The sequence below is a fragment of the Marmota monax genome, unplaced genomic scaffold, assembly GCF_021218885.2.
Source record: "Marmota monax isolate L192 unplaced genomic scaffold, Marmota_monax_Labrador192_F-V1.1 WCK01_AAM20220418_F8-fsc00064, whole genome shotgun sequence".
NCBI classification, from domain to species: Eukaryota; Metazoa; Chordata; class Mammalia; order Rodentia; family Sciuridae; genus Marmota; species Marmota monax.
Window position 1 is genome coordinate 2135539 of NW_026694542.1, and position 13200 is coordinate 2148738.

At 40.5% G+C, this 13200-nt stretch overlaps 1 protein-coding gene across 1 annotated transcript in view; it reads right to left on the reverse strand.

Annotated features, from left to right (window-relative positions):
- The window catches only part of Ankfn1 (ankyrin repeat and fibronectin type III domain containing 1), a 347331-nt gene extending 334568 nt beyond the window's left edge, over nt 1–12763 (reverse strand). The window contains exon 1 of the mRNA XM_046420653.2: nt 12695–12763. The gene's annotated coding sequence lies outside the window, so the exon portion shown is untranslated. The remainder of the gene's footprint in view (nt 1–12694) is intronic.
- Between the last annotated feature and the right edge of the window lie 437 nt (nt 12764–13200).

Below are 13200 nucleotides of genomic sequence, written 5' to 3' on the forward strand. Positions count from 1 at the left end.
CTAAATTAGTGTGACCAAAGCAGGTGCTCAGAGTTAGTGCACCTGCTACTGTTTTTGTGGCTTGGTGGACCCCTGGTCTATGGGTTGGCGTTTGTGACTAATGGCCAACCTGGATTGAGAACAGAAGAGCTGCTTTTGTGGCATTCTGACTGATTCAGAGTGTGGATGGGACTGACCCTGCCAGGAAATGCCTCCTGTAAATTCTTGGGACTTGTGGTGACTTGCACGGGGCTCTGCACACACTAACGTGTGCTTACTCACATGGTGTACACTGGCCCTTCAGGGAAAGCCAGCCTTTGCTAGCTCTCTCCCTTTGTATCTAATTACTTCTAACTTCTTGACCTGTTCATGATATGATAATCACCTAGCATAGCTTGTGATTATCCACGTTTAAATTTGCTTTCACTCAGTATATGGGTAGCTATTAAATAGCGTTGTCACAATTGTCTCTGAATAGAGGCCCATATTCCTTGCTGGAGTGAAAAATCCTCTGTGTGCTTTTGGGAAACCTGCAAGAGGCTTCACTGCAAACCAGCAAAACACAGGCCACCAAGTACGCTCTCTCTCTTTCTGTTCTGGATGGTCCTGGCCATTTTACCACCTCTGTCCTCTCAATCTCTTCAAGCCAGTCCATTGAAATCCCATTTTGGATAGTCAACTCCAATACCACCGAGATGCTTAAGGCAAGAGCAGAGCTGCACTCCTGAAGTTCATTGATGGAAGATGGAGCCATTCTATTCTACACGTGGGTTAAGAACATAGACTACAGAATACAACCGGTGGATATTGTACTAGCTAAAATGCACTGGGCTCCATATTGGCCACTTATTGCATAACAGTAACTAACCCATCAAACCTGTTTCCTGTATATAAAGTGGAGAATAAAAGAATAGTATAGGATTTAATGATATCTTCCAAGTAAAATGCTTCATATAGCTCCTGGCATATAATAAGTACTCAATATAATGTTTGCTATTAATATTAGGCTCACCTTATACAAAGAGGTTACTCTCTGCCCTCCTTTTCCCATTTCATAAGCAAACAGACAGCTCAGACTTGGAATGGAGTTCTGGTGAGCAGCTCCACCCAAATGAAAGCCAAGTGGTACCTCATAATCCCTGAAAAAATAACAGGGAACCTCCAAACTACACACCCCAATGAGCCAAGACCAATGCTTTAGTGCCCATTAGTCCTCGTCTGGCTTTCTATAGGAAATATGACCACTTTTGCAGTGACTATAATTTGCGGATTAATTAGACTATTTGATTTTCTTTCTCTTTCTTTCTGAAGGCCAGAGGACCTCATTAGCACCTCCGTTAGCATTTGGTCAGGGGAGGAAGAATCGGTGGTGAGCTCCAGTAGTCAGAAGTAGAGAAAAAGAGAGGAAGATGGATGGAGATTTTTTTTCCTCTGGGAATCCTGAACTTGAAATGCAGACAGGGATGAACAAGATCCACCCATTCAGAATCACAGGTTGCTACAACCCTGTCTCATGCAAACTGTGCTTCCAGCCATCATCGGGGAGAGAGGAAGCAGATCCACATGAGGGACAACAAATACACAAGGGAAGCAAATTCATGACATGGAAGTTAAGAAAAACAATAACAAAGCAGATCACAGTCCTGTTCCCCTGACTTTAGTTTCCTCATCTATAAAGAAACCAGACAAAGAGACCGCCTACACCAGCCCATGTGGGACCCAGGCTCTCAGTAGGCCTGGTCCACTCCTCCCTCATAGGGGCAGACACCCACCAGAGCCTATCCTCTGGTGCAGGACCAACCCTTCCGACCAGCAGACTACAGAGGTATGTCAAGCCCAGGGGCCCAGATCCACCCACATTGGCCTGCGCGGGGTCCCAGGCTCACAGCAGGCCTGGCAGGGCAGACAGTGGCCAGCGACTAGCTTCTGGCACAGGACTGTCCCTTCCAACCAGCAGACAACCGAGGTAGGTCAAGCCCACTGGCTCAGATCCACCCACACCAACTTGTGCAGGACCCAGATCCAGGATGTAGTAGCATTCACTAAGGGACACCAGCAGGGTCTGGAAGCCCAACATGAAGGTGAGGTACAGACAGTCTGCACAGGTACTGCAAGAATATAGGGAAGAAACTGTAACATCTCAGATCCACACTACAAGAAAAGAAGATACATAGACAACATGAAAAAACAAGGGAGGGAAGTGACCCAAACAAACCAGGACACTATAATAACAGAACCCATGGGCAGTAAAGTTGACAAATTGTCATAGAAGGTTCATAATTAAAATGGTCTGTGAATTAAAGATTGACCTAAATGAGCAAATACAGGCAAAAATTGATCACTCCAACAATGAGATAAGAGAGCAAATACGGGTAGCAAAAGATTACTTCAAGAGAGAGATAGAAACTCTGAAAAAAATCAGTAAGAAATCCTTGAAATGAAGGATACAATAAATCAAATAAAAAACTCAATAAAAAGTACAACCAACTAACCAACAGACTAGATCCCTTGGAAGAAAGAACATCAGATAATGATGACAAACTATACAATCTGGAAAATAAAGTTGATCACACAGTGAAAATAGTAAGAAACCATGAACAGAACATCCAAGAATTATGGGACAGCATCAAAACACCAAATCTAACAGTTATTGGTATAGAGGAAAGCACAGAGTTTCAAACCAAAGGAATGCACAATCTCTTCAATGAGATAGTATCAGAAAATTCCCCAAGCATGAAACATGAAGTGTAAAACCAAATACAAGAGGCTCACAGAACACAAAACATACAGATCTACACCAAGCCACATTATAGTGAAATTGCCTAGCATACAGAATAAGGCTAGAATCTTAAAAGCCACAAGAGAGAGGAATCAAATCACATATAGGGGGAGACAAATTTGTATCTCAGCAGATTTTTCAACCCAGACCCTCAAAGCCAGGAGATCATGGAACAACATATACCAAGCTCTGAAACAAAATGGATGCCAACCAAGAAACTTATATCCAGTAAAACTAAGCTTTAGATTTGATGATGAAATAAAAACTATCCATGATAAACAAAAGTTAAAAGAATTTACAGCTAGAAAGCCTGCACTACAGAACATCCTCAGAAAAATATTCCAAGGAGAGGAAATGAAAAACAGTGATGAAAATCAGCAGAGGGAGGGATTACACTAAAGGAAAATCTAATCAGAGGAGAAACCAAGTCATGCTAAATAACAAAAATAAACAAAAAAATGGCTGGGAACACAAATCATGTCTCAATAATAACCCTGAATGTTAATGGCCTAAACTCACCAATCAAAAGACACAGACTAGCAGATTGGATTAAAAAAAACCCAACCAACAATATGCTGCCTCCAAGAGACTCATCTCATAGAAAAAGACATCCACAGACTGAAGGTGAAAGGTTGGGAAAAATCATACCACTCACACGGACTGTGGAAACAAGCTGGGGTTTCCATCCTCATATCAAATAAAGTAAACTTCAAGCTAAAGTCAGTCAAAAAGGATAAAGAGGGACGCTACATACTGCTCAAGGGAACCATACACCCCAAAGACTTAACAATTATAAATATATATGCCCCAAACAATGGAGCAGCTATGTTCATCAAACTCTTCTAAAGTTCAAGAGTCAAGTAGACCACAACACAAAAATTTTGGTTGATTTCAACACACCTCTTTTATCACTAGATAGATCTTCCAAACAAAAGCTGAACAAAGAAGCTATAGAACTCAATAATACAATCAATAACTTAGACTTAGCTGACATATATAGAATATTTCATCCTTCAATGAGAGAATACACTTTCTTCTTGGCAGCACATGGATCCTTCTCTAAAATAGACCATACACTATGCCACAAAGCAACTCATAACAAATATTAAAAAGTAGTGCATTCTATCAGATCATAATGGAATGAAATTAGAAATCAATGATAAGAAATAAAATCTACTTCAATACCTGGAAACAAAATAATATGCTACTGAATGAAAATGGGTTACAGAAGACATCCAGGAGGAGATTAAAAAAATTTTAGAGGTGAATAAGAACACAGATACAACATTTAGAAATCTCTGGGACACTATGAAAGCAATTCTAAGAGGAAAGTTCATGCATAAAGTTCATTCCTTAAAAGAAGAAAAAGTCAACAAGTAAATGACTTAACATGCATCTCAAAGCCCTAGAAAAGGAAGAACAAATCAACACCAAAAGCAGAAGTATCTCAGGAAATAATTAAAATCAGAGCTGAAATCAATGAAATTGAAACAAAAGAAATAATTTAAAAAATTGACAGTACAAAAAGTTTGTTCTTTGAAAAAATAAATAAAATTGACAGACCCTTAGCCATGCTAACCAAGAGAAGGAGAGAGAAAACTCAAATCTATCTCTTGTATAGGCAGAACTAATATTATCAAAATGACCATAATACCAAAAGCACTGCGGATTTAATGCAATTCCATTCAAAATCCCAATGGTATTCCTCATAGAAATAGAAAAAACAACCATGAAATTCATCTGGAAAAATAAGAGACTCAGAATAGCTAAAGAAATCCTTAGCAGGAAGAGTGAAGCAGGTGACATCACTATACCAGACCTTAAACTATACTACAGAGCAATAGTAACAGCCTGGTGTTGGCACCAAAACAGACTGGTAGACCAATGGTACAGAATAGAGGACACAGAGACTAACCCACAAAATTACAATTATCTTATATTAGACAAAGGTGCCAAAAACATACACTGGAGAAAAGATAGCCTCTTCAACAAATGGTGCTGGGAAAACTGGAAATTCATATGCAACAAAATGAAATTAAACCACTATCTCTCACCATGCACAAAACTTAACTCAAAATGGATCAAGGATTAGGAATAAAAGCAGAGACCCTGCATCTAATAGAAGAAAAAGTAGGCCCTAACTCTATCATGTGAGATTGGGCCCCAACTTCCTTAATAAGACTCCTTTGGTGCAAGAATTAAAACCAAGAATCAATAAATGGGATGGACTGAAACTAAAAAGTTTCTTCTCAGCAAAAGAAACAATCTGTGAGGTGAATAGAGAGCGTACATTTGGAAGTAAATTTTTACCCCTTACACATCAGATAGAGCACTAATCTGTAGGGTACATAAAGAACTCAAAAAGCTAAGCACCAATAAAACAAATAACTCAATCAATAAATGGGCCAAGGACCTGAACAGACACTTCTCAGAAGATGATATACAATCAATCAACAAATACATGAAAAAATATTCATCATCACTAGCAATTAGAGAAATGTAAATCAAAACCACTCTAAGATTTCATCTCACTGCAGTCAGAATGGCAGCAATTAATAAGACAAACAACAGCTATCCTTCTCCTCAGTCTATACCCAAAGGACTTAAAATCCATACTACAGGGACACCCCCACATCAATGTTTATAGCAGCACAATTCACAATAACTAAACTGTGGAACCATCCTAGACGCCCTTCAATAGAAAAATGGATAAAAAAATGTGGCATATATACACAATGGAATATTACTCAGCAATAAAAGAGAATAAAATTATGGCATCTGCAGGTAAATGGATGGAGTTGTAGAAGATAATGCTAAGTGAAGTTAGCCAATCCCCCAAAACCAAATGCCAAATGTTTTCTTTGATATAAGGAGGCGGATTCATAGTGGGATAGGGAGAAGGAGCATGGGAGGAATAGCTGAACTCTAGATAGGGCAGAGGGGTGGGAGGGGAATGGAGGGGGCAGGGGATTAGAAATGATGGTAGAATGTGATGATCGGTATTATCCAAAGTACATGTATGAAGACACGAAATGGTGTGAATATACTCTCTAGACAACCAGAGATATTAAAAATTGTGCTCTACATGTGTAATAAGAATTATAATACATTTTTCTATCATATATACATTTAAAAAAATGAAAAAAAAGAAACTAGAGAAGTAAAGTTATGAATTTTCAAGGTTAAAAGGAAATATAGAGATCTTTCACGCCAGCATTATTTTCTCTGATCTCCAATAACTAAAATCTTACACTTTGATTATATTTTACTGGAAATCTATCTCCATGTAACTTGCTATTTTGTAAATTTTTTTTTCTATGAAAACTCTCCAATTCTCAAAAAGCCAATACTTGGAATGGCGGACTCTGTTGGTGGATTCCTTCTACGTCAATTGGCTTTCCGCAGCAAGCTCATCTGTTAAATGGCCACAGCAGATCTTCAGCTGTCAGATGTCAGTAATTCTATGTCAGATGTTAAAGCCCCTCTGTACCTGAGATAGACAACCGCAGTCCAGACTACCTCCCCTCTAACTACCCCGTAACTTGTCTAACTTTCTCATGATCCAGAAGCTGAGGACTTAATTTCTGATACAGAAACGAGGTCCTTTAGGATTCCATGGTAGCCCTATAACCAATATCCCTTCTGAGTGACTCCCTGCTCAATGCTGGGTTGATTGCTAATATGGTTTCATATAACCTTCTAAATGTTTCCTTTACTACCTGGGCCAACGTGGACTAAATCTAAGTGTCTTCCTATAAGCATTTGGAGACAACTGTACAATCTACCAACCCTGAATAGTCCCATTCTCAGTTAAGTCCCCTCCCCACTCCTGGTGTGATCCCTCTGAATATGCTCCATTTGGTCACTATCCCTCTTTGGTGTGACGTTCCTAATGGAGACTGAATTGCACAGAACAGAGCAGAAGTACCCTCATAAGGGATATTTCAACTTTGGCAAGATAGCTAAAGATAATGTCATCTTTTAAATTTTGATAATGTCAATTTTAAGAGGGCTCATCAGGTATAAAATTCTAAGAAATGAGAGACAAGGTATTACATGACTCGTCTGTGTGTGATTGTGCTAGCCAAGTGCTCTCCGCTCCTGGGAGTGGAGATTTTAACAACTCAGGTGCTGATTTTCTGGAGAAGCTTCAACTTGAGTTTGGCGGGGGGGGGGGGGCGAGTAGAGGGAGAAGGTGATTATAGGTGAATAAAACTACATGAGCAAGGAAGCCAGAGCAACTTCAGGATGATACCGGGGGCAACACAGTTACATCCCATTGTTTGGAATAAGATTTTCTTAAAGGAAGCAGGAGAAAGTGGAAAGGCCAAGGGGTGAGGGTGGGGGCACCTGGCAACTTTTTTTTCAAGGAATATGGAGTCGGAGATTTTTTTTTTCCTTTTTTAAGCTGGGTAGTAAAATGGTCAAAGCGTAGTTCTGACTAAGTGGATGATAACAGTGGGTGGAAAGGGGCAGGAGTCGCAGGAATCAGAAGGATGGTAGACGTTTGAGGATAGAGGACTGGAAGAACTAATAGCCTACCAACAGGGAAAGAATATTCAAGAAAGGGATCTGGTAAGGGCAAGTGAATACACACCCCTCCTGAATCTAAGGTGATGTGCGGCTGTCATCCGAGGTGTCCAGAAGACGGTTGAAGTCACAAAACAAGTCGTACATTCTAGGAAATTTTCTCTCTGGCTAAATTATTCATTGTGTCAATTGGCTTTCTGATTTTTTTTTTTCTTTTTCCTCTTTTATTTTTATTCCAATCCCCAGTTTTGTCCTGAAAAACCTGCTGTAACCAGGGAGTAGGATTTCCTAAAGTAGGAGAGTCCTCAAGGTTGGGCTCAACTGGGAATGGCATATCCCACGATTTCCAAAGACCATTAGAATCATTCTGAGAGGAATCAAGGTGGCCATCGGGAAGAAAACGGTATCAGTCTAGTTCCCAGGGAGATGAAATCGGGAGCACCAGAAAAGAGTGAACCGCTCGGCTTGTGGAATGGCAGGTAGAGGCTGGGGAGCTCCCTTTATGGACTGGCAATGGTGACAGCAGTCACCGATGAGAAATACGGCAAAGCCGTGTGATAGAAATAGCAAACCTGGATGGAAGGAACGGAACGTCACTCCAGAAGGAGGCTGCAGTTCAGGGAACCCAGGCAGTTATGGGAAGCTCAGGTTAATGGCTACAACATCCCCATCCGCAGTGGGAACGGAAAGAAGGAGCTGTCTGACCGATCGCTCAGCCATGTGGAGTGACATCATGAATGCTACCATTTGTGAGGAGCCACCCCTGTGCCAAGCAGTGTGACAATGGTCGATCACATGCTATTTTTTCATTGTTGCAATAGTCCTGAAAAACAGGAGAGGAGCACCAATATTTCCAGTGATTAAATAATCTGACCTGAGTGTGACAGATTTAGGAGGCAGTTAATGATTTCTACTACTCCATGCTCAGTAAAATGTCCCACATTTTCTCCATCTGGACACAAAGGTTGCAGGCAAAATTATTACAGTATGGCTGGACTTTGAGTGATGTCGTTATTCTCATACTGTATTGAATTCTGACCAACAGCACTTTAATGGGCTTTGGCTTCTTCAATCAAAGGTAGGATAAAACTACATCCTTTCCCTGCCTGTGGCTGCTCCATTCTGGGTTCTTTGTTTTCGAGGTTCTTTATGGCCCTTTTGGCTTCCATTTCATCCTTTTCTACTGGCCCCGTGTGCTGTCCCACATGCGTTACCACGTGGCTGTCTGGAAGGCCACCCATGGCTGCCAAAACCCTCACTCCAAAACACCTCCACTGTCCTTGACCTCTGAGGGACATTCAGAACTGTTGACAGTTCCCTTCTGTGAGACGCATTTTTCTTTTGGCTTCAGGAAAGTTTTAAGCTCTCGATTTCCTTCTTAGTTATGTGGCTCTTTCTTGGCTGCTTCATCTTACTTTATCTTCCCTGTAAATGTCAAAGTTCCACAGGGTCCAGTCCTCTGTGCCCATGATTTCAATTATTATCTATATGAGTACCAAATTTATATATTGAATCAGATCTCTGTTCTAAACTCTACTTCTGTGTCTCCAACTGTTTACTGCCTGCTGATCTCTGCAGATCAACATATGCAAATCCTAAATCATCTCATACCCACTCTCTTTATCTGCCCCAAACTGAAGTTTCCTTATCTCAGAAAATAACATCAGGGTCCTTCATTCCTTTTGTTATCAAGTTAATCAACACGGCATCTTGACTTCATGTATTAAATCTCCCTCAGATCAAAAGATTCCAAGTTCTTTGGGAACAGAGAGCAAATCTCTCACTTATGACAGTAAATTCAGTCTACTGCATGGTGTGCCAAGCAGAGAGTGAATGATTGGTAAAATTTGTGAACTAAATAAATAAATGAATAAATGATAGAATCTATTAATTTCTTACCATTTCCACTATTGCTCCTCCAGTAAAAGCTACTGTTAGTTCTCAGCTGAACTGCCCATTCCAGAAAGTTCTGGGGTGAGAGGGGGATTCAATGGGTGTTAACACATGTAAAACACTCAGTGCCCAGAGCACCCTAAGTCCTCCAAGAGGGCTGGTTGTCACCTGCAGTGGCCGCAGCAGGAGTAGTTGTGCGAGTTGGTAAGTGCCATAAGTAAATCCGTCATTACAGATTCTAAGGTATAAATGCATTCATTTAATTATATGATAGAAATATTTCCATCCAAATGGGGTGTTACCAAAAAGTATTCAAAAACTGAAAACTGTTGGAGACAATGGGAACTCTTACACACTGAGGGTGCGGAAAATGATGTGACTGCCTTCCAAAGGAGTTTGAAAAACAGCTTCTCAAAGGGTTAAATTTAATTAGTTCAGTAATTCCTCTCTAGTATGTATGAAAATAGATGACTGCACACCTCATCCATAAGCATGTGTTGTAGCACTATGTAGTAGACCCAAAGTGGACTCTGGGTCTGGTTCTGCTTCTTAAGCAGGTGGGTGACCTCAGGAGGTCCTCTCTCTCTCTAGGTCTTGGTTTCTCACACATACAGTGAGATTATTGTACCCCAGGGCCTTTAAAAGACCCCTTTCCTTGCTGATGTCCAATTAGTTTGCAATGAGGAAAGAGCCATGTTTCTCTGGTTCACGAGATTCTACAAAGAATCCATGAGCCTCGAACCTGCATCTGTCCATCTGAACTGCTCAGGTGCCACTCACTCACTGATGCTATTACTATGACTAACATTTATAGAGCCCACCATTTATATTGCAGGCACTGTGCCCAAGACTATCTGTATTTTGTCTTATTTCAACAGTATGAGGAGGACAACATTAGAGTTCCCATTTTACAGATGAGAATGTTGAGACACACGCAAGTGGTACGCCTCGCCCGAGGTCTCACTGTACACGACTGAACCTGAAAGCAAAGCTTGCACAGCATGGCTCTGTGGGCTTGTTTTCTACACTCAATGGAACGTGGAGTCTTCTCCATGTTTTCTTCTTGCCATCTTTTAACATAATGAGCACTGCTTCATTAAAGAATCCAACCTGGGACTCCTTTACATTGTGTATGCAGTTCGAAGTTCAAATTACCTCATTTTCTTTCATCTGGCGGGTCCAGTACAGTGCTCAGTGATGGTACCGAAAGATTGATTATGTAAAACACTTGAAGATAAGCCTGGGTTCCCTTCTCTTCCAACCAGGTAAATGCAACTGACGTCAGAGACAACACGTGATTTTCTACCCACAAAGTTGACAAAAACAAAACAATGAATAATATCCAATGGTAGCAAAGGAATAGCAAGACAGGCAGCCCCATGTGCCATCTCACAGTGCCAGCTAGCAGGCTCTAAGGGTGATGTGATCCAAGTTTAAGTCTCACAAACAGTTGAGCTCGGTTAATTCTTCTTTTGGGAAGGCAACATTTCAGTTCCCACTTTACAGATGAGAATGTGGATGGTCCTAACAGAAACATTGTATCCTATAAAAATATTACATGTTATATATACACACACCCTACATATATATGCATGTGTGGATGTATATGTCTGGTACGTCATTATGAGAGTAATGAATGGGAATGATGTAAACCCTAGCAATAGGAGAAAACTGAAACAGACCATAATAATCCATAGCATGGCACACTATGCAGTAAAGAAATTAAGTGCTTCTGAACCTATCAGCATACCTCTGAGACATATTTTTAAGTGGAAAAAAGAGTCTAGGTTCAAACCAAAATTCATAATTTGATTCTATTTACAAGTTTAAAATAATCTAATACCATTATGTTATTTATTTTTCTATTTAATTTCTCTGTGCATACTTCTGTAAAATTTTTATAAAACATTATGTGCAAGATCAACCTTAGTCAACGGTGATTATTTATGGAAAGAGAAGAGAATAGATTTGACTTGAACGTATGGGTCAAAAAGAAAATTTCACTTTTTAGATATGTCTGTTCTGCTTGGGTATTTTATTACTTTAGTAGTTAACTTCAGTAATTAACTTTAGCATTAATAAACTTTAGTATTTAGTATTATTTTAGTGATTAACAAATAAAAATGGGAGGAAATAAAAAGAAAAAAACCCAGCGTTTGGAGAGAATTGAGTGGCAACCGAACTAGATCCTCACATTAATGACTCGAAGCAGTAAATCAGATTAAAGTAGAAACCACAGCTAAACCTCTGTCTTCCCCGTCCTGGAGTGAGGCCATCTTTTAGTAAGCAATTCCCCCAGGAATGATCTTACAATTTGTTTTAGTCCACGAACAAGCTCTAGAATTATACAATGCATAACTCTCCTTGGATTGGTTAAAAAAAAAGAATTCCTGCTCTACTCTAAGATGCTAACCTGCATTAGAATAGTGATTGCCCCAGAAGGCCTGAATAAATCATCTCTCACTATAACCATTTTTTTGGTCAATAAAACTTTTCATGAACAAGTATATTCTACAAGGCAAAGATGATTTCATCCGTAATTAGCTGCTTGAGAATTCTGCCATTCATGCAAATCAAAATAGATGAGCCAGCCAGCATGTTCCTGACTCAGACCATAGGTCTCTCCCTTAGATTCCTCATTTTACCTTTGGTTTAGTGGCTGTGCTGTTGGAGTAGCAGCCATTCTGCCTGTAATGATTTAAAGTGCTCTTCTAATTTAATGAAATAAACTCAATGAGTTATGCCACTAGAGATTTGCCATCTTTTAAAAAAATTTTAGATGTACTTTATAATTATGCTAGCTAGGACCTAATAACTTCAACATTAATTATCAGGCTTTTATTGTTGTTGTTGTTTTGGCCAACACCATGAATTTGCATCTGCATTTCCAAAAAACAACAGAGCTATAGAGTCGGTTAAATTAGAGTTATAAGAAAAAAAAAAGTCAGTTAAAATGGCCATTGTTTTGTTTGCTTGTTTGTTTTTATTTTTACTCCAGTATTCATTTGTATCGAGGGCTTTGTTCTTTGTAATCCAGCTTTTCTACATCAAATCTTTTCTGCCATTTATGAGTTTTGTCTGGAATGTTTACTTGTATAACATTTAGGTATATGTCAGGCATGGCCTCAGAGAAAAGCAATACGATCATATTTCAAAGACAGACGGGGACCTGCAGGCACACCAGAAGAGACAGAGAGCTGTGGGCAGTGACTCGGTGGCGTTGAGCCGATCTGAGGGAGGTGCATCGGGACAGACACAGGGAGCACTGGATCTTTGTAACTGGGGCTCAGTTAACCAAGGAGAACGTGATTACCCCTCCCTGGGAGGTGGAGGGCAGAATGTGGGTGGGGATGGGCCACAAGCCATGGGGTCAGAGATTTGGATTCCTTCCAGAAGGAAGAAAACAGATTTTCATTCAATTTGAAAAGCCAAGTTGCTGAGGAGCAGGGGAGTGGGTCCAACGAATGAGACCAGGAGCTAAGCCCAAATCCTGAGAACCAAGAGCAGACTTACCTTCCGTAGCTGGAGATGGCCGTCAGTGCCCAGGGCCTGTGGGCTGTTCCCTAGGCTCCAGCCTGAGGCTGCCTGACCAGCTCTGTTTAGAATCTCTTCACCATGGTTCCCAACCGGAACTGGGAGCTCTGTGCTTTCCCTGCAAACACAGCTACTGGGTGGCAGGCCAGGGCGAGGCATTGGTCCTTGTGTGTGCAGGTGGTGCGCCTTCTGGAAATGGCATTTCAGTTTGGGAATTTTTCCCTGGGGAATGTAATGGGGCTGGTGCTTTGTGGTACACAGCATGGTTTAAAGCAAGGAGTTCAAGGCAGATAGCAGTAGGTTCAGAGTTTAGTCTTGGCCTTCATTCTTCAAATTCATCTTCATTCATTCATTCAATGTGTATGTATTGAGTGCCTACTGTATACCAGGAGATAGGCTCTGGGGTTATAAGATAACAAAAGAGAAAAATCCAGGACTGAATTCACAGTAGGGAAGACAGATCATCATCAAATAACCCCACAATT